Source organism: Camelina sativa, chromosome 5 (assembly GCF_030686135.1).
Source record: "Camelina sativa cultivar CO46 ecotype springtype chromosome 5, ASM3068613v1".
NCBI classification, from domain to species: Eukaryota; Viridiplantae; Streptophyta; class Magnoliopsida; order Brassicales; family Brassicaceae; genus Camelina; species Camelina sativa.
In genome coordinates, this window is record NC_141884.1 from 30,094,853 (window position 1) to 30,116,568 (window position 21,716).

General features: G+C 41.5%; 1 pseudogene; it reads right to left on the bottom strand.

Annotated features, from left to right (window-relative positions):
* Positions 1-21,716, bottom strand: part of LOC147944471 (GPCR-type G protein 1-like) — a 42,993-nt pseudogene that overhangs the window by 15,581 nt on the left and 5,696 nt on the right.

The following is a 21,716-nucleotide window of genomic DNA, read 5'->3' on the forward strand; positions in this document are numbered from 1 at the left end:
CAGTAGTAATATGTGACTAGTACCTACTAACAATTATCACCACCTTAAGAAGTGGAAAAATTCTATTTGAACATGATTACCTCTAAGAAGTAGTAGTTTGATTATATGGTGCGGAAATAAGAGTGAAACTACATCAAGGATTGTATAAGAAATCCTTACCAAATAATTGAAGGACAGTCAACATGCACACAATTATAAAAAAAAAAAAAAAATAAATAAATAAAGAAAAACTAGAATCATAATTCACCTTCATCAGGTTCGTCAAGAATCCCCTCACAGAAATCACAATCAGGATCCCAATAAACAAAAGGGAAATATACTGCAAACAAGAAAGACAGAAACAGAATTAGAGAAAAGTTGCACAATCCAATAAACAAGACGCAGAGAACTTGAGAAGTCAGCATATATTTTACATTTTATAACAAATAGTCAGGATTACAACTAGGACATAAGAACACTCTTGTCTCTTCAACCAACTAACTTTGCATCATCAAAGAAAGTAGGTTGCTTTAGGCTTTCAATTTGTTGTAAAGAAGAAAAACCGTCCACTACTCCATTATCAGAGATAGCAACGCAAAAGTAACGCAAACCTGTGAAAGCAGTGTAGCATCTACTCCAATATCAAACAACCACAAGAATATGCTGATCATCGTCGTGATAGGGTCTTTTGTAACGGCCTGTATACAAGCTGATTATTAGCAATTTCAAGTACTCAGAGGTGCACATAATGATTCATTAGAGAACAGAAGTGATGGTGTATAATTGAATGAAAACAAATTAGTGCATGTGGGTACCTCTTTGAAGACGACACTTTGTAGAGACTGCAAAAATAGAGCACAAAAATGGAGAAACTAGAGTTAAAGAATGGCACTAGGGTGAAGACTTTTAATAAGGGACATCGAGAACAATTTTTCTCGCATACATGTCCTGAGAATAACTGTACAAACCGAACAAGATAAAGGGTTTCAGAGAGAGAGAACTAGATAAACAAACAGGAACAAAATTCCCAAATCTATTCATCAACTGATTACCCAAAAACCTAAGGCTTTGAATGGTAACTTAAAGAGGAATAAGAGGAATCATTCAAAAGTTGGATAAAACATTTTGGTCGTATGAATATATTCTGTAACTAGGAATGTTCTTTAACTATAAAAGAGGTGTTCTTACATAGTTACAAAAGGGGATGATTAGAAACGAAAAAATTTTTCTATAAAAAGACTTATTCCAACCGAAAGGAAACTGGAGCATCATTATTCATCTACTTTTCAATCTTCTAAAAATATTACCATTCAAACCTAAAAGTTACCCATACGGTGTCTGACACACTCTTTTTAAGGAGAGTAAAGAACTCAAAGAAAAATTAGACAACTTGTTGAAGTTATATATGCCTCAAATATCTACTAACAAAACCAGCATTGATAGCAAGAAGAGCTGTTTTCACATCCATTAAAAATAGTTTTAAAATTCTTTTGCAATTGATCTAGGAATAGGGTATAACTTAAAAATTAAAAGCTAGATCATCATTAGAAGAATAAAGAAACTTACCGTCAACATTTTATACACACAATAAATGGAACATGCATAACCAAGTAAGTTCTGCACATGACCCTTCCAAGTTCTAGAATAAGCAGCAGCATCCTGCAAATGAGTGAAGCCAGAGCAAATGCTTTTAAAATATCAGAACCAAGGAAGGCACTCAGAAGCACTAATCTCAAGAATAGAAAATTCAGCCAAAGTACTAAGATGTCACCACCAAGTCAATGAGTAGAAAAATCTTTAGTGAATCAAAAACCAAAGCAGCTGAAAGCTAACCTTTGCTTGGTGCAGCTCATATATTTCCAAAAATATCTGTTTTGAAAGCTCCTCTAGGGCTTCCACCTCCGCCTCCAATATTTTAATGTCTTCATAAAGAAAAGTTATCAATTAATTGGAGGGACTTGACCAGACAATCTTTTCATAAAATAGACTAATATCTCCCCATGTACACTTGAATTTTTTTACCTAATTGAATCATCCTCTGTTAAAGGTTCAATATAGCAATGCTAAGGTGATAACTACTCAACAAAATACTAATTCAAACAAACAAGGAAAAAACTGATCTCAAGTTGGTCTACGTGAATACATTTCTTCTGTACAAGATTCATGGTCAACTCAACATATTTATGGGCAAAAATAGACGTAAGTCTCCCCCCTGTAGTAAGTATCAACATTACTTTTTGGTTTAGACTATTTTGGAATAAAGGACAGTATGTTTTCCATTTGATCTTGTAGTTGATCTAGTTACTACTTACTAACAGCACCATCAAAGCACAGAACACATGCACAAATAAATATCTAGTTATTACCAAAATTCCGTGTTCAACTAAATTAATCCCTCTGACCAGGCTCATTCTCCTCAAGCCAAAGCCGCTAATGATTAAAGATAAACAGTTTTCACGCTAAATTGTGTCGAGGTAATGCATCCAGAGTATACTCATTTCAGTTTTTGCATAGTGAAACAAGATCTTTTTGGTGTGGGTGATGAATGATGATGAATGTATGCAATGAGATATGAATGGATGGATGGTAAGGTGTTTCAATTCCCCTTATGCAGTTGCAGTATAAGAGGTGTCAATCCTAAATGAGTGTTTGTGAACAATTAAGATATGTATATGAATCTAAGTTAAGCCAAATGTAAAGATTGTTTGTCACACTACAGGAATTAATGGTATTAATAGCATAACATTATAGCGTTTTTTATTTTTCCGCTATAACTGAGTATAGAGAAACTATAGATAGCATTTTCCAAAAGGTAAACGCTATGGTAGGCGGAGCGCGAAAAATTATTTCAGAGTGGCGCTTAGTATTGGTTCTATTATAGCATCGGTAAACTTAAAACGTTATTGTAGGTTAACCCGGGAACCAAATTTGTCATTGGCTCGAAAATTGGAAGAAAAAGACAAAAAAAAAAAAAAAAAAAAGCATGGGTAAAAAAAAGAAAACAAAAGGTTTTCTAATTAGGTTTTTCTTTTCTCGATCTCGTCTCTATTCTCTCGTCTCTCTTGATCCCATAGATCCCAATTAGCTTGATTCCATAGATCGAAATCTGAAACACCATAGATCCCAATTTGCTTGATTCTTCCACTATCGATCCTGCTCAGTCTAATCCTTCTCATATCGATCGCCGAATTTGATACATAAGGTAAACAATATGTATGGGTTTTCGTTTTTCTAAACGATTTAGTTTTTATTTCGTGTTGGGTTTGGTCTGTTTCAGTTGTTTCTGAAGTAATTGGGTTTTGGATTGATGTTTGTATGATTGGAATCGATTTCTTCTTATGTGATTTTGGTGTTCGACTTTCAATCTGTGTTTTTGCATAATTTTTGTCTGCGTTTAGATTCTATATGAAGCTAATTTGAATTGACACAGTTTTGTCTGATTGTTGTTGAGAGGTCAAAGACTCTAGTAAATAATGCTAGAGAATCGAGTTTATATAAGTTCTTATTTACTGTCTTGTTTCTGTGATGCATAGATTCAGAAAAGTTTATACATGTAAAGAACATAGAAATCAATTCTTGTGTCTCTAGTTTTCTACGCTTATTTCGATTTTTCCTGCTGCTCTCTGGTCATTACCAGTTGCTGATGATATTTTGTTGGCTTGTAATTGTGAATTGTAGTTGGATTTTCGGATCTGTAGTTGCGGCTTTGTAGCTGTTCAGTACAATAACTATAAGGTATTTACGGCTTTGTAGCTGTTCAATTAAAGATTAGTTGTGTTGTAATGATTCTGATAATCCATGTCGTTTTTTTGTTTGCAGATTTTTGATTCATAATCTTCAAACTTTTTGTCCGTTCCTACCTTGTTCTTTGAATTGTGTAAGATATTATTTCTCTACCTTTTTGTTATACATTTTGTGTCTAATGTGAGTGTTTGATCATTAAAGTTATTATGATAATGTATGTATAAATTGGTGGTGGAGATTGGGTCGTATTGGTCTAATATGGACAAGGCATGGGTTTGGCTTCCAAGGTATGCATCTCTCTGTTATTTTCATAGATGGTTTCATTTATAGTGATTCTGAACTTTGGTTTTTTTTCTTAAATTATTATCTTAGGAATAGCCTTGAGTATGAGATTGGAGCAAAGAATTTTGTGTATGGAGCATCAAGTAGTATTGGTAATCCTGCAGAGATTCTCTGTCCATGTGTCGATTGTCGGAATGTTTGCCATCAGCTGCTAGATACTGTAGTGGATCATCTTGTGATGAGAGGTATGGATTTGAAGTACAAGAGGAATACATGTTGGTTTAATCATGGGGACAGGAGAGAGAGCACATCTGGAGATGTTCTAACTTCAGAGGAAGAGGCTTATGACTTGATAAGGACAGCTTATTTTGAGTCTGAAGTTGGTGATGAACATCCATCTGATGGCTGATGCACAGTATAAAGAAATCCAATGGCCACTTAATAAGATAAAACGCATCAGTCAAAATGCAGAGGTGCCTTCAGTGAGAAGCTCGCCTGGGGTAAGTATTGATGTTGCTATGATGTGTATTTCATTTTAAAGATGACTTTCTGATGATTGTGTGATGATTGTGTTATGATTGTGTTATTGATGTGGTAGAATGCAAGTTCAAACTCTGGTTCCAGCAAAGGGAAAAACAAGAAGTGCTTCCTGTTGGATTGCAAAAATTCTGAAAAAACAGTTGCAGAGGGCCGAGTGTGTTCAACTGATCCTGCAGAGACAGTCCGTAACAGACCCTTAGGACCAAATGCTTGCAAGGTCTGGGTTGATGTTTCAATGATTGATAATGCTAAAGTGTGGAGGCCAGATTCAGAAGTGCAATTCATCGTAGATGCACAAGGCACAACTGTTGCTTGGCCTAAACAAGATAGTCTATCTCTGAAACTTCTTAAGTACTAAGTTTTTTTCCTTTATGTCGAACAATTTGTTGTTTTAAGTGTCGAACACTTTGTGTTTTCTTTTATTACATGTACTTGACTTTGTTTTCTCATGTTACTATTTATATGTTGTATCTTGGCAATAATGTTTTAATACTTAAAACATTTTAATTGGAAAAAATTGAATTAATTATTTTTAGGCATGTACTATAGGTTTCAAGTTAAATGATTTTAAAGATTTTTAAAATTTTTAAATGATTTTCGAATTTTCTAAAAGAAAAGTTAAAAAATAGATAACAAAATAATAAATATTATAATTACATAATATTTTAAATGATTTTCGAATTTTCTAAAAGAAAAGTCAAAAAGACATAAATAGATAATTATAATATAATAATTACAAAATAATAACAAAGTTATAATTTTAAAGAGTTTAGGGTATAGAATTAAGGGTATGAAATGTATGGATTAGGTTTTAGGATTATATTTGTTTGAAATAGTAATAATATTAATTATAAAAATAATAACATAAATAAAATTCATTTTTAAAAATAATTTAGGGTTTAGGGTTTGGGGTTTAGGGTTTAGGGTTTAGTTTTAGGGTTTAGGGTTTAGTGTTTTATATAGTAACTAATATTAATAGTAAAAACACATTTTTATGCCTATAAACTAAATAAGCCATTCATAATGTTTCACTCGGATTGCTGATGTGGCGAGATCTCAGCCATTCATCGGATTTAATACATGATCAATTTACTCAATCCAATAATTGAGTAATACTCGGATACATGACGTGGCGAAATCTCATCCTTTCATCGCCCAACCAAAGGCTGTGATGAAATCTTGTTTAATGAAATCTCATCCGTTCATCGCCTCTACATTCTCTTCATCCTTTCATCTCCTCGACATCGACTGAGAACAAAATTCAGAACAAAATTAATTCTTGGCTGATTCAGAAAAAATTCTCGCAACCTACTTCTTCAAACATAAAATTCATTTCCATCTCCGACTCGAATCTGAGAGAACCAACGAAGAAGACGAAGACGAAGAATGTTCTGTCGAAGGTACTATAATTTACATGGGTTCTTATAACCAAAAATTGACAGAAAATTGTTTATAAGAGTTTTGTTCAACTGAATCTAATACTTTTTATTTGTTTGACAGTAAACCCCACTCGCAGTTTTGTTGTGTTTTGGTCTCTCGGTGGTGTTTACGCTTTCTCACCTTCTCTTCCTGAGTCAAACATCACCTTCTCTTCTCGATAGAGTTATATGCTTCTCATTTGGAATAGTTTGAGCTTGATTCTTATTTGGAATCCAGATTTGTTGAATTTATGATTTTGCCTATTGCTTCAGCTAGCCACGAATTTCAGAGTAATTTTGTATTGAATTTATGATTTTGCCTATTGCTGCACAATTGTTTGCTAATAATACCCTTAATTCATGGTTTTGTGTATAGATTGTTTCTGGGTTGACTTCGTATACAAGTGGAGGAAAACTATAATGGAAGTGGAAAGGTGTAGAGGCTCTGGTTTACAAATTTGCTAAAGAGGCTCACGTTTTGTATCGAAGCTTTTTTATGGGCTAAAACAAGTGATGAGGGCCAATATTTAGGAAGTAGTAAAGAAACAATTTTTTTTGTATTTTATTTATTTTATTTTTTGTAAACAAACAAATTTTCTTATTTTATTTTTTGTAAAAAATTGATTATAAAAATACTCCTTTGTACAATACATTATTTTTATAAAATGTATAATTTAATAGTACAAAATACTGTCACGTATAAAAATTTACGTATATATACTTCTACAAGAACGCTATAAACTATACGTAAAAATACGCTATCTATACAAAATTATACGTATTTTATAGTTTCATACAAATGCTATCTATATAAAACTATACGTAAGAAAACGCTATCTATAACCATATATTAACTGCTATTGTAATTCATAATAGAATAATTAACTCTATATATTAGCAAACAACAGCCGCTATTGTAAACTTAACGATTGCATATTTAAAACCGCTATGTATTAAAAAGATACCATAGCCAAAGAGGAAAACGCTATGTAAAGTGTCAGACCTATTATAACGGGCGGAGATACAGCGTTTACAATAACGCTATAGTAGCTTTAGATAGCGGTTTTTGGACGCTACGAATACCTTTATTTCCTGTAGTGTCACTACCAATCCTAAGATAAAAAAGTAAAATGCAGAAAGTAAACTACAAGAACTAAGAGCTAAATACAAATAGAACAGAATGATTGCAATAGTTATGAACCAAGGACAGAAATAGAAACTATGCTAATGAACTAATGCAATACAATAATGAACAGGACAATGAGTAAATGAAACAGAAATGCAAATAGAATGATACTAGAGATAAGACAGAACAACTACAAAACATAAACAAGAGTTCTGGGGATGAACTCGAGCAAGCACTCGATCGAGTGTAGATCGAGTGCAGGGTCGAGCTAGATAAATCCGGGAAACAGAGCAACACAATAAAAACAGAGCAATGCAAAAACGAATCAAACAACAAGCAAGCAACATGATTAATACTTAAAAATCAATAAACAAAGAAGGCCTTGAGGAGGGATTCATGGGCTAGACTAATGAATGAGGTTATCACACTTTGGCCAACAAATCTCAAGCAAAGCTTTGAGCTAATCTCTAGACATATAAATCTAAGACAAGTTTCTTCCACTCTCATGGCAAGAATCAATCAAACCTATGCATCTCTAGACTTGTTCTCACAAAGTAAAGAATCTACACAAGCAGGCATTAAGCAATACATCTCATACCAAACAAGACCTCTAATCTCTTAGCAAGCCTATTGGTAAGTGAAACAACCTTCCTTTTTTTTTTTTTTAATAATAAATAATAAATATAATATATTAAAATAAACTACAGCTAGTGGTCCCATACCCACTAGCCATCTAATCACAACACAATCAACAGCGGAATAACATAATCAATATCCAATAATAAACCAATAATAAACCAATATTATAGCAAAGCAATATCTCAATACCAAACAACAAGAAACATGAAACCAGCAACCTAGCAATGTTTCTAATGACTCAACTCTAGCACCCTAGCAAATGCCAGACAACATCCAATCGAGTCCCTAGAACATCCTCCTCTTCATTGCCTTTGATTCCACGATCACACTTTGCCTTTACCTGCACCACAAACACAAATTGAGATGCATGAGTATTTGATAAACACTCAGTGAGGCAATTCTCCCATCTACCGGGCTATACACACAAGCAATAAGATCTCTACATGCCACAAACAACAATCAATAAAACAAACCAGGCAATATACAAAGCATGCGACGTCCATCGTAACTGAACAAGGGGTGTCGACCGACACCAGACGGTGTCGATCGATACTGAATATCTGGTGTCGACCGACACCAAACTGGTGTCGACCGACACCCTGCCCGACACTCCCGAAAACCCTAGTTTGCATCGACCGACACCTCCACATGGCATCGTTCGACACTCGCTAAAGTCCCGAGCCGTCCTCGCGTTGGTGTCGACCGACACCCCAACTGGTGTCGACCGACACCGATGCCGAGCAGCGATTTCCCTCGATCAGAAACTCCGAATCTCGCCTCCAAGCTTCTCCAATCCGCTCCTTGCACTCCCAGAAGCCAAACCCAGCCCAGACAGCAACGAAATATCATAGAGAACTCAAAGAAACAACCACATAAGCACCAAATCACATAGAATCTAGAGATCTTAGCTTAGATAAGCCATGGTCATGCACTCACCTCTTTGCAGGAAGTTTCTGACCAATAAGGACGAATCCCTCACTCCTAGCAAGCTTCTAGCACCTTCCCAGCCTCCAATCTCTCAAGAACAGCCAAGAAATCTCCCAATCTCACTCACAATCTCAAGAACACTTGTTTTCTCTCTTTTCCTCTTTTTCAAACAAAAACGGCGACCACAACCTCTGGAACACGACCTAGGTCGTTTCCTTCCTTTAAAGACCCAGTTCAATGATTTCCTTAAACCAAACCGAACCAAATCGATTAAAAACTCATTCTGATCGAACCGAAAAATAAGTGGTGTCGACCGACACCCCCTTGGTGTCGATCGACACCCATCCCCAAAAACCAATTTTTGGTTTGCGGATGTTACAATTCTCCCCCATTAATCTAGATTCGTCCTCGAATCTCGAACAACCATCAGTCAAGGACTCCCGTGCAACCGTCTCCACGGCCTGCACTCCTCCGACCGATCTACAGAAGGTCACCTCTAGGCGATAGACTCACGCTCCAGGCGTCATTTGCTCTTGACTTTTTGGACTTCCCTTTACTCATAGGCCTAAACCTTGAGTTTTATTGGCTCCTCATCAGACCTAAGTCTGCATGCCAAATGTTGGCTCCTCATCAGGCCAAAGCCCGCATGCCATAATATATAAGGAAAAGTCCAAACTCGTATCTCGGGTTGCCACCCTACAGCGCGCCCCCGGATCGTCATCCGGAGTCGATATACCAACCATACTCCCGAGCCACAAAGTCTCTGAAAATGGCAGTACTAGGAGAACCTAAGTCCCCCAAGAGTCGCGAGCAAACAATTCTGAACACGTCTGAGTCCTATCCCTATCCAGGTTTCCTTCCCGTGGCTCGCGTAAAACATCTCAATGTCTTACCAACCACATATTCCCACACCGGGATACCCCATGACCGCACAAGGATCATATATACGCCACAAGGGCCGCCACAAAGGCCAACAAAAATGTCCTCACGAGGACCGCCACCAAGGCCAAACAAAATGTCCTAAAAAGGACCGCCACCAAGGCCACTCGTCCCCAAAGGACCGTCACAAAGACCGTCTGTCCCGAAGGACCGTCACAAAGACCATCTGTCCCGAAGGACCGTCACAAAGACCATCTGTCCCGAAGGACCGTCACAAAGACCATCTGTCCCGAAGGACCGTCACAAAGACCATCTGTCCCGAAGGACCGTCACAAAGACACTCTGGCTAAACAGCCCGCCACAAAGGCCAACAATTGGCTAAAAGCCCGCCACAAAGGCCACACAATTGGCTAAAAGCCCGCCACAAAGGCCATACAATGTCTAACAATACCGCCACACACAGGCACTCTGACTCAAAAGTCCGCCACAAAGGCACAAAAGCCCCTCCCAAGGCTTCCCACCGCTAAAATGGACAAAATTCTGACTCCCGCAAAACTTTCCATATTTAACACTTTCCATTTTTGGAAACTCCTCTTCACAACCCTGCCTCACGGAAACTTTGTACCCCAAACACCACCTCATCTTGTTACTGAGTCGCACAACCAACCACCCCAAGCGACCGAGTAACAAGAGAGATGGGCTGGAATACTCCATTCCCGCTCCAGCCACGGATTACAGATGGGACCAGGCTAAACAAGCTCAAGTCGCGGCTTGCTTCTCATACCACTTCTTGAACCTTGCCTTCATCTTTGCCTCAGGCTCCCAAGTCTGTTCCTCAACACCATCGCAGTCCCACAGGACTCTCATCAAAGGAATCTTCTTCTTCCGAAGTTCCTTGATCCTCCTCTCGAGAACCCTCACTGGTCTCGCCTCCAAAGTCATGTTAGGCTGAAGATCCTCAGGAATCTTAGCCAACACCTCCTCTCCCTCACGGAGACACTTCCGCAACATAGACACATGGAAAACCTTATGGAATGCACGCATCACCTCAGGTAACTCCAATCTATATGCCACTGGTCCAACCCGCTCAATCACCCTGAATGGACCCATATACCTCGGACTCAACTTAGTCTCTGACAATGACCTGTTCGGACCCCGCAACATGGCCATCTTGAGGTACACTCTGTCTCCCACCTGAAACTCAAGATCTCTCCTCCTCCTATCTGCATAACTCCTCTGCCTATCCTGAGCCTCCTTCATGTTCAGCTTGAGAACCCGAATCTTCTCTGAGGTCTCCTGAACAAAACTAGCACCAAACATGCTCCTCTCCCCCATCTGAGTCCAGCATAATGGTGTACGACATGGCCTCCCATATAAAGCCTCATAAGGAGCCATCTTAATACTCGCCTGATAGCTGTTCTTGTAAGCAAACTCTACCAGGTTCAGGTGATCTGCCCAATGGCCACCCCAATCCAACACACACATCCTCAGCAAATCCTCCAGCGTCTGGATCGTCCTCTCTGACTGTCCATCAGTCTGGGGATGATAAGTTGTACTCATATGCACCTTAGTGCCCATCTCTGCCTGAAACGCCTTCCAGAACACCGAAGTGAACTTGGAATCCCTATCAGAGACAATGCTCGCTGGCACCCCATGCAACCTGACTATCTCCCTCACATACTTCTTAGCCAAGACCGCTGCTCCATCAGTCTTCTTAATGGCCAGAAAATGTGCTGACTTGGTCAACCGGTCCACAATGACCCAAATAGCATCAAAGGTCCGTGACACTGGCAATCCCACCACAAAATCCATAGTGATCATATCCCACTTCCACTCAGGAATGGGTAAACTCTTCAGTAACCCGCCAGGAACCTGATGCTCAGCCTTCACTAGCTGACACACATCACACCTCGAAACCCAACTAGCTACATCCTTCTTCATCCCGACCCAATGATAGTACCTCTTGAGATCACGGTACATCGTAGTCGCTCCTGGATGAATGGACAACTTGCTCGCATGAGCCTCTCTCAGAATCTCCTGTCTCAACTCCTCATCCTTGGGCACACAAACCCGACCGTGCACCAAGATAGTACCATTATCTGAGACCTGATACTCTGAACCCACATCCTTAGAGGCATTCACTAGCCCCAAATCCTTCTCCTGTGCCAACCGCACCCTACTCAGAAGATCTGCTCTATCTACTGCTTCCAAACCCAACGGTTCCTGTGAAACAGCACACAAGCTCAAAGCACTGATCTCCCCTACCAGTGACTCCATCTCCTGCTCCTGAGCCGAAGCTACCCTCTTCCGACTCAGAGCATCTGCAACCGTGTTAGCCTTTCCAGGATGATAGGCTATCTCCAAATCATAATCTGCCACAAGCTCCATCCACCGCCTCTGTCTCAAATTCAGCTCAGGCTGAGTGAATATATACTTCAGGCTCTTATGATCTGTAAACACCTGTACCTTTGCACCGTAAAGATAAGACCTCCAAATCTTCAGGGCAAAAACTACAACACCCATCTCCAAATCATGGGTAGGATAGTTGCCTTCATGCACCCGCAACTGCCGCGAAGCATAGGCAATCACCTTCCCATGTTGCATCAGAACACAACCTAACCCAACTCTAGATGCATCTGTATAAACCACATAGGGTTCTCCCTGCTCAGGCAAAGCCAACACTGGCGCAGTAGTCAACATCTCCTTCAGGCTTGCAAAGCCTTCCTCACACTCTTCTGACCAGACAAAAGGAACATCCTTCCCTGTCAATTTAGTCATAGGACGTGCTCTGCTTGCAAACCCCTGCACAAATCTCCTGTAGTACCCTGCCAATCCAAGGAAACTCCTGATCTCTGTGGCATTCTGCGGTCTAAGCCAATCTCTGATAGCCTGAATCTTCTCTGGATCTACAGAAACCCCCTCTGCAGAAACAATGTGACCCAGAAAGCCCATCTCACGCTGCCAAAAACTACACTTGCTCAACTTGGCAAACAACTTCTGCTCCCGCAGCTTCTCCATAACTGCCCTCAAATACACTGCATGTTCCTCAGGACTCTTAGAATAGACCAGGATATCGTCGATGAAAATGATGACAGATACATCCAGAAACTCCTGAAACACACTGTTCATCAATCTCATAAACGCTGCTGGCGCGTTAGTCAATCCGAAGGGCATCACCACAAACTCATAGTGCCCATATCTCGTCCTGAAAGCAGTCTTCCTCACATCTGCCTCATCTATCGGTATCTGATGATAACCCGACGCCAGATCTACCTTGGAGAACCAAGTAGCACCCCTCAACTGATCCAACAACTCATCGATCCTAGGAAGAGGATACTTGTTCTTCACAGTGACCCGGTTCAAACCCCGATAATCAATACACAACCTGAAACTCCCATCCTTCTTCTTCACAAACAACACCGGCGCTCCCCACGGTGATACACTAGGACGGATGAATCCCTTACTCAACAAATCTTCTAGCTGCTTCTTCAGCTCTGCCAACTCTGCTGGAGCCATTCTGTAAGGAGCCTTGGATAACGGTGTCGTCCCCGGTTCCAGTTCAATGATAAAGGGATCCGACCGAGATGGTGGTAATCCCTGCAAAGACTGAAACACATCCTCAAACTCTTCCACTACTGGAATACCGCTAACCGTAGACTTCCCCACTGACTCTGGCATAGATATAGTAACCAGATAGGCCTCACAGCCCTTCTCGATCATCTTCCCAGCCTGAATGGCTGAGATCACGAGACTCCCCAAAGTCGGTCTAATACCCTGAAAGACCAACTTCCCTCCTGAACGCTCAAACTCCACTCTACCCCGATGGCAATCCAAATGCACCCTATGCCGATGCAACCAATCCATCCCGAGAATAACATCATACAGCTCCACTGGACTGATAAGCAAATCTGCTGGCCACGACTCTCCTGCGATCTGAATATCAATTCCTCTAGCTCGTCCAATCACTCTCAGGAACTCGCCTCCCGCAACCCTGACAACTCCTGCACGCTCTCCAGGATCCCCGCTGATCCCCGCACACTCTGCACACTCTGGAGTAATGAAGCTATGCGAAGCTCCAGAATCAAACATAACATGGGACTTAAACCCGCCCACCAACAAGGTCCCTGTGATCGCCCCGGCACTGGTTCCACCAGTCTCAGCTGTCGTGTAAACCCGAGGCCCCTGCTCAATCCGTGCCACCTGCTGTCCACCAGGCTGCACCTGCTGCAACGCTGCCACGGCTGCCGGCTGCAACTTGGGACAAAAAGGCCTGATGTGCCCTGTCTCCCTACAGTGATAACATACCCGAGGTCCTGTCGACGGAACACTCCTCTTGGGACAACTAGCAACCCTGTGATCTCTGCTCCCACAACCGAAGCAACCTGCACCACTCGGCTTCTGCGTAGCCTCCCATTTCCTCTTGGTTCCCTGAGCATGCCTACCGCCCCTGCTAGAACCACCCTGCTGCTGAGCCTTACTAGGCTGAACTGCTGGAGTAACCAACACTGACTGTGCCCGGATATCCTCCTCAATCTCTGCTGCAGTCTCCACCAGCTCTGCACGCGTAGCATAGTACCTCCCTCTACAATGAACTCTCAAATCATCCCGTAGAGCTCTCATGAACCTCCTGACCTGAGCCTCCTCAGACTCCATGGCCCGACCCCCATAACATAGAAGTCGACTGAACTCCAAGTCCAGCTCCCGCACTGACCGCGTCCCCTGAGATATCTGAAGGAACTGCACCTCCAACCGGTCCAATGCCTCCCTAGGAAAATACTTGCGGTTGAACTCCAAGACGAAGTCAGCCCAAGTCATCTCCTTCTGCACCCTCCTAGCAACCACGGATCTCCACCACAACTCAGCATCACCACCCAAAAAGTAGACCCCTATGTCCACCCAAAACTCCACAGGACATCTCAGAGTATGGAAGTTACGTTCCACACTCGTCCTCCAAGCATCCGCAGCTGTAGGATCTGTACCACCCAAAAACCTCTCAGTGAACAGACCCTTCATCTCCTTGAGCATAGCCAAATAACGTCCATGCTCTCCCACATCCGCAACCACTGGCTGCCGCTCCTCCGCCACCACTGGTGGCACTACCTGAGCCCAAGCCGGTACCACAGGTGGTAACCGCTCTAACAACTGTGCTAGCAAAGCCGAAATGTCAACACCAGGGACTCCACCCGCTGGGACCCCCACACCCGGGACCCTAGCATCACCGGCCACTGGAGCATCAATACCGCCCCCTCCTGCCACACTCACGGAATCCCCCGGAACATCCTGCGACTCGCCAGCACCCTCAGCTGTCACACTCTTGTCCTCGGTCTCACTAACCACTGGGGCTCTACCCCTACCACGACCACGTCCGCGACCACGTCCGCGTCCACGACCTCGACCAGTCACAGCATCCTCTCTAACCATCTGCACTACCATGAACAGAAGGCTAAGCAAACAATTTCTATTATAACACAGAAACATAAACTCACCGTGGAATCACACACTCGGCTCGAAGAGGATGTTCTAGGACTTCATGCCACACACAATTGACTAACTCACATAATCAATCACGACATGCAATCCCAAACATCTACAACAGAAACCTAGTGACCCCAAACCTAGAACCGTAAGGGCTCTGATACCAAAATGAAACAACCTTCCTTTTTTTTTTTTTTTAATAATAAATAATAAATATAATATATTAAAATAAACTACAGCTAGTGGTCCCATACCCACTAGCCATCTAACCACAACACAATCAACAGCGGAATAACATAATCAATATCCAATAATAAACTAATAATAAACCAATATTATAGCAAAGCAATATCTCAATACCAAACAACAAGAAACATGAAACCAGCAACCTAGCAATGTTTCTAATGACTCAACTCTAGCACCCTAGCAAATGCCAGACAACATCCAATCGAGTCCCTAGAACATCCTCCTCTTCATTGCCTTTGATTCCACGATCACACTTTGCCTTTACCTGCACCACAAACACAAATTGAGATGCATGAGTATTTGATAAACACTCAGTGAGGCAATCCTCCCATCTACCGGGCTATACACACAAGCAATAAGATCTCTACATGCCACAAACAACAATCAATAAAACAAACCAGGCAATATACAAAGCATGCGACGTCCATCGTAACTGAACAAGGGGTGTCGACCGACACCAGACGGTGTCGATCGATACTGAATATCTGGTGTCGACCGACACCAAACTGGTGTCGACCGACACCCTGCCCGACACTCCCGAAAACCCTAGTTTGCATCGACCGACACCTCCACATGGCATCGTTCGACACTCGCTAAAGTCCCGAGCCGTCCTCGCGTTGGTGTCGACCGACACCCCAACTGGTGTCGACCGACACCGATGCCGAGCAGCGATTTCCCTCGATCAGAAACTCCGAATCTCGCCTCCAAGCTTCTCCAATCCGCTCCTTGCACCCCCAGAAGCCAAACCCAGCCCAGACAGCAACGAAATATCATAGAGAACTCAAAGAAACAACCACATAAGCACCAAATCACATAGAATCTAGAGATCTTAGCTTAGATAAGCCATGGTCATGCAATCACCTCTTTGCAGGAAGTTTCTGACCAATAAGGACGAATCCCTCACTCCTAGCAAGCTTCTAGCACCTTCCCAGCCTCCAATCTCTCAAGAACAGCCAAGAAATCTCCCAATCTCACTCACAATCTCAAGAACACTTGTTTTCTCTCTTTTCCTCTTTTTCAAACAAAAACGGCGACCACAACCTCTGGAACACGACCTAGGTCGTTTCCTTCCTTTAAAGACCCGGTTCAATGGTTTCCTTAAACCAAACCGAACCAAATCGATTAAAAACTCATTCTGATCGAACCGAAAAATAAGTGGTGTCGACCGACACCCCCTTGGTGTCGATCGACACCCATCCCCAAAAACCAATTTTTGGTTTGCGGATTGTACAGTAAGCTCTAGATCTAGCTTTATCTATGCTCCTTAAACATTGGTGTGATGCTAAGATGCTTGAAATCAAACCCTATCCTCTCAGTTCAGGATTAGCATTAAGAACATCTAGCCTAGAAGAGATTCTACCACAATCAAGCTTGACCAAAGCAAACAAACCTCAAACACAGCCTAGCCTAACCCATCCTCAAGATCATAATCACTACTCACATGAACACATGATGAACATCAAAGTCATAAACCCAGAAAATCTCGAAACTTGCATTAAATGAAAGATAAGAACAAGATCTACAATGTTGCAAAAGGAATCAAACCCAAATTCTTAATATATATTGAAAGTTATGGAACCAACAATATTGAAGAATCTAAGAATTTTCTTAAAAAGGGTACAAAATCTAAGAAAATAAAAAGGCAAAGGGAATAATTCCTTAAAAAGTCAAAACTAGGTTTCTGACTCTCTAAAAAGTTGCACACTTTGGTGGCTGCAGGTACAAGGCTTTATATAGGAGAGGAGGTGGAAGCCCTAAAAACACTAAAAGACAAAATAGTCAACCGCTCGGTCAACTCGACATGTGCTCGGTCGAGTGGCAGGTCGAGCTGGCTTCTCTCGTGCATTCTCCACTCGGTCGAGTCCTCCTCAGCACACGGTCGAGTGTGCGGTCGAGTTGGACTCTAGACCTTGGTTCTTCAGCCTTAACTCTCTTGCTTTCCCTTCATGATTGGCTCACTTCTCCACAGCATTGCTTCCATGCTCCTTAAGCTCCAAAATCACCTGAATATGCATGAAAAGATGCAAATGCAATGCAACTAAACTCTAATGCATGATTAGTGCTAAAGCTACACAATAATGGCCTAAATGGATAGCAAAAGATGCAAAAGATGTGAATAAACTAAGGGAAAACATGGTAAAATATATGAACATCAACACCCCCAAACTTAGTCTTTGCTTGCCCTCAAACAAATAAGCAAGACATAAGAAGGTAAGTGAGGTTTGAAAGTGGGATCTCAGCTCCTAAAGCTTGCAAATAGACCATCTAGAATCAATGTCCAAGTTACTAGTACTATGATGCAAGGTGAATGAGCTGTACTTAATGATTTTAGACAAGCATATCACAACCTTTATTGATTTGAGCCTTAGTTATCCGCATGCATTCAAATCAACCATTTCCTAACATTCATTAATCAAGAACATGAATCAATTCTATGCAAAGCTTAAATTCATTTGGCTTGGTAATAAAGGGTTTTGAGACAATGATGGTCTCTTAGAGTGGGGCTTGTCAATATCAAGGTTCTCTCATAAAAAATGGATTGAGCTTTAGAAGAATGCTAAAGGTAAGAACACCTAGACACATACAAGAATAAAACCTTGTCTACCCAAAGGCACCAAAAGTGTTTATCCTATCAATCTAAACCCAAATGATCCTAGTGCTACCCTTTAACTTCTTCTTTTCTCTTTCACCCTTTTCTCTTTTGGTTTTCAAGTCTTAGGAGAGGTTTCTTATTTGATCTTTCTAGTGGGATGGGGGATTCTCACTTATTTGCTATGGTTCTCTTTTCTTCTTATTCTTAAGACATACAAGCTTTTTGCTAGACTTTTTTTTTTTTTTTCTTTCTTTCTTTTCTTTAACTAGAACCAATTTCAATAATGTTTACTTCCCATCCTTTCACTAGATTTTGCTTAAGCACATTCTCCTCTTTAAAGACTCTACCCTTTTTGTTTTTCTTTTTCCTCTTTTCTTTTCAAAACAGCCAAGTCCCAAACCCAACAAGTGAACCACCTAGTCCTATCTAGTTTGAAAAATACAAACTAGAACTACACAAGATCTTACTCTTGTCAGTTCAAACCTAACACTTTCTACCAAGCTCAATCCCAAAATAGGCCTTACACACTCAAGAATAAATTTGGCTTGAAAGAAGGATAGGTTAAGGGTAGGGAAACTGATTCTTAATGAGGAAATCAGCTACTTGGATCAACAAGAGTGGTAAAAGGAAAAAGATGATCCAAATATGTATATGGTATCCATGAGTTTTAAGCAATGCACAAGTTGATAATTAAAAATCAATATTAGGTTCTAATAAATAGGAAATGGCATCAAATCACAACATGCTTCAATTTAGACCAAATGCAATTTAGGAATTCAAGGCTTGGTTCAATTTTATGCTTCTAACTACTCAACTAGCATCAAAGTACTATTAACTTGGGCATTGATCCTAGTCTAGTGAATAAACAAGCTAACAAGGAAATACTCATCATAGATCCCTAATGCAAATATTATACAATCCTAAATGAAACATGCTAAACAAGATCCTAATATGCAATGCAAACTACATGAACACTCTTTTTTATAAAGATTTTTTTTAAAAAATTTCAAATTTTTAGGGTTTTTCTATTCCTTAGATGCTTATGCAAATACTAATATGAAGATGCTAAAAATTTGAAATAAGAACACCAAACACAATGTCAAATTCTATCTCAAACCCTCCCCCAAACTTAAATCACACAGTCCCTTGTGTGAAAGAAATTTGATTGAGGATTCAAGACTAAGAGAACTAAACAAAATATGAAATGCAATGATATTTACAAGTGAAGGTGATGGTGGTACCTTAGGGATTGTGGAAGAAGTTGTCCACATCCATCTGCATGCTATCATAGGAGTAGTTGGGGTCTTGTTGGTGACCTGGAGATGGAGTTTGGGGCAGCTCGACGATGGCGATCGACCGTGACTCGGTCGAGTGCGTGTCCGAGTTGGGGGGTCGAGCTGGACCGCGAGTGTCAAAATGTTGACCTTGCTGCTGGCAGAACTGCTGGTAGAGAGCTGGATCCATGTAGTATTGAGGTGGGATTGGACGGTAACTTGGATAACCTGGATAAGCAGCTGGAGGTGGGAAGCCATAGGGTGATCTGGGAAGGTGCTTGGTTGAGTACGTCGGTGGTGCTCGGCCGAGTGGGTGCTTGAGTGACCCAGTCGAGTGCCTCGAAGACTGATGTTCTCGGGTACTTGAGCTCCTCTTCCTCTGATTTGGCTCATACATTGAAGCCCTAGCTGGTTCCAAAGGGTTTGCAACTCTTGAAAGTGCTCTAGTTGAGCTACTTCTCCTCAAAGGGCTTACTGGTGAAGGTGAAGAATTCCCACTCTTCAAGTCAGCAACCTCCTTCTTTAAGCCCTTGATAGACTTAGCCATGTTGGTCATCTTCTTCTTCAGCTTATCAAACCTCTTCCCATGCCACTTGTTCCACTTTTGCAAAAGTGTCAACCTCTTGCTATTCTCCCTCACTCCTCTACTATCCCTTGGGTTGGGCTCATAATCCTCAAAATAAAACTGCTCCTCCCCATCAGCCACTTGTGCATTCCCAGCTTCCTCAACTCTAGCTTGAACTACTCCATCAAATAAGTGCTCCTCAGCTGGCCAAAAGTCAATGTTGGCTCCTTCTTGAATGGTGGTGAGCTCTTGGTTAGGCAAGATCAATTGTTTCCTTCCAAGTGTAGGAAGCTCAAAATTGAAGATGTGATTTCCTTGATGCATCTCCTTGGCTAGGATGAGAGTAGAGGTGAGGTAGCTTGAGTCAATCCATCTTGGTGAGACCCTTTCTCCTCTAAGTGGGACCTTGGCAGCTTGTAGAATTGGAGTAATGATGCCTCCAATGGTTAGTGCTCCTCTTGAGCCTTTGTTCTCCAACTTGCCTACCCAATTTCTCAAATGTATCTTATGGTATATGAGCACCATTGCAAGATCAGTCTCTACAGTGCTCCCAAGGATGATGGTCCCATCTCTGGCTTTGAGGATGATCTCATTGAGAGCCATATCAATCATCTTTAGCTCCCCCTCATTGATATTCCCAGTCTCCTTCCTTGCAAAGAAGGTGTTGGCAAGAGCTTTGTGGAAGTACCTTAGGACTCGGATCCTTATCCTTGAGCTCTTAGAATTGGAGGATGAGTAGAGTTTGTTGTCCCCAATGGTTTCCCAAACTGAATAGAGCTCCTCTCTTGGTATCATCAAGCTCCTATTGCTCCCAACTTCAAAACCAAACACATTGGCTATCTTTCTCATTGAAAGCTCATGCTTCTTCCCCTTGATTGTTAATGAAATGTGACCAGCTCCAGCCTCAGCATCCTTCCTTGCATATGTATGCAACTTTACAGTGGCTAGGAACTCACAACTTTCTTCTTTGTAGCCCTCCATGCAAAGCCCCATGAACTTGGTTAAGTTACTTTTCTCAAAAAGAAACTCCACATCTTCATCAATGGCAAGCTTCTCCATGGTTTCCTTGTGAGGATATCTAGTCCCCAAGAACTCCATTCTCATGAAAGCATCATAAAGCTGCCTCTTTGACAACCCACAAGATTCTGCTTCCCCATCATCCTCTAACTCTTCTTCTTCACTTTCTTCCTCACTCTCATTTTCACTCTCCTCTTGCTCAACCTCAACTGTTGGCCTCTTCCCTTTGGCCTTGTGTCTCCTCATAAACTCATTGAGAGTTAGCTCCCTTTCCTCCTCACTTTCAGTCCTCTCAGGATCTTCCTCAATTGATTCTCTCCTTAGACTCGGTATCTGGCTCGACCGGCTGCTCGAACCACCACTCGGTCGAGTGCATGATCGAGTGGGGCGTCGAGTTGTCTTTCCAGCTTCTCTCCTTCTTTCAAGGCCAGCATCACGACGTTCCATGGATGTTGCAGCGGTTTGTTGAGACTTCCTAGTGATCTTAGAAGACATTTTCAAAAGGAACTGAAAGGAATAGACTCAAAGCTCAAAGTTAATAGGTTAGTGACCCAAAAACTTGAAAGAACAAAGCTTGAGCAAAAGATGAACTTTGAAAGAGATTTTAAAACTTGAATTTAGTTGTTTTTAGCAAATGAGAGAGTGTGAGAGGTATAGGATCGTGCAAGTCCTATTTAAAGAAGCTAAGGGGACAAGGAGACAAGGGTGGAGCGTCCATACCATTCAAATTTGAATTGGGAATCTTTGACTTGCTTTTGGCTGCCACTCGACCCCACACTCGACCAACACGTGGTCGAGCTCCTTTACCCAAGTTTGAAAATTCAAAATTTTGCTTCCTTTTCTCCCTCCACTCGATCATTCTAGAAGAATGGGAATCGAATGGGCCTCACTCCTTCTCCAACTCGGTCGAGTACCTCTTGTGGGGTGGTCGAGTGGGCCTGCGAATCTCCTTGCCCAAGTCCAAATTTCTCCATACCCAACTCCGTTCTCACTAAAAGGCCTGTCCAACACA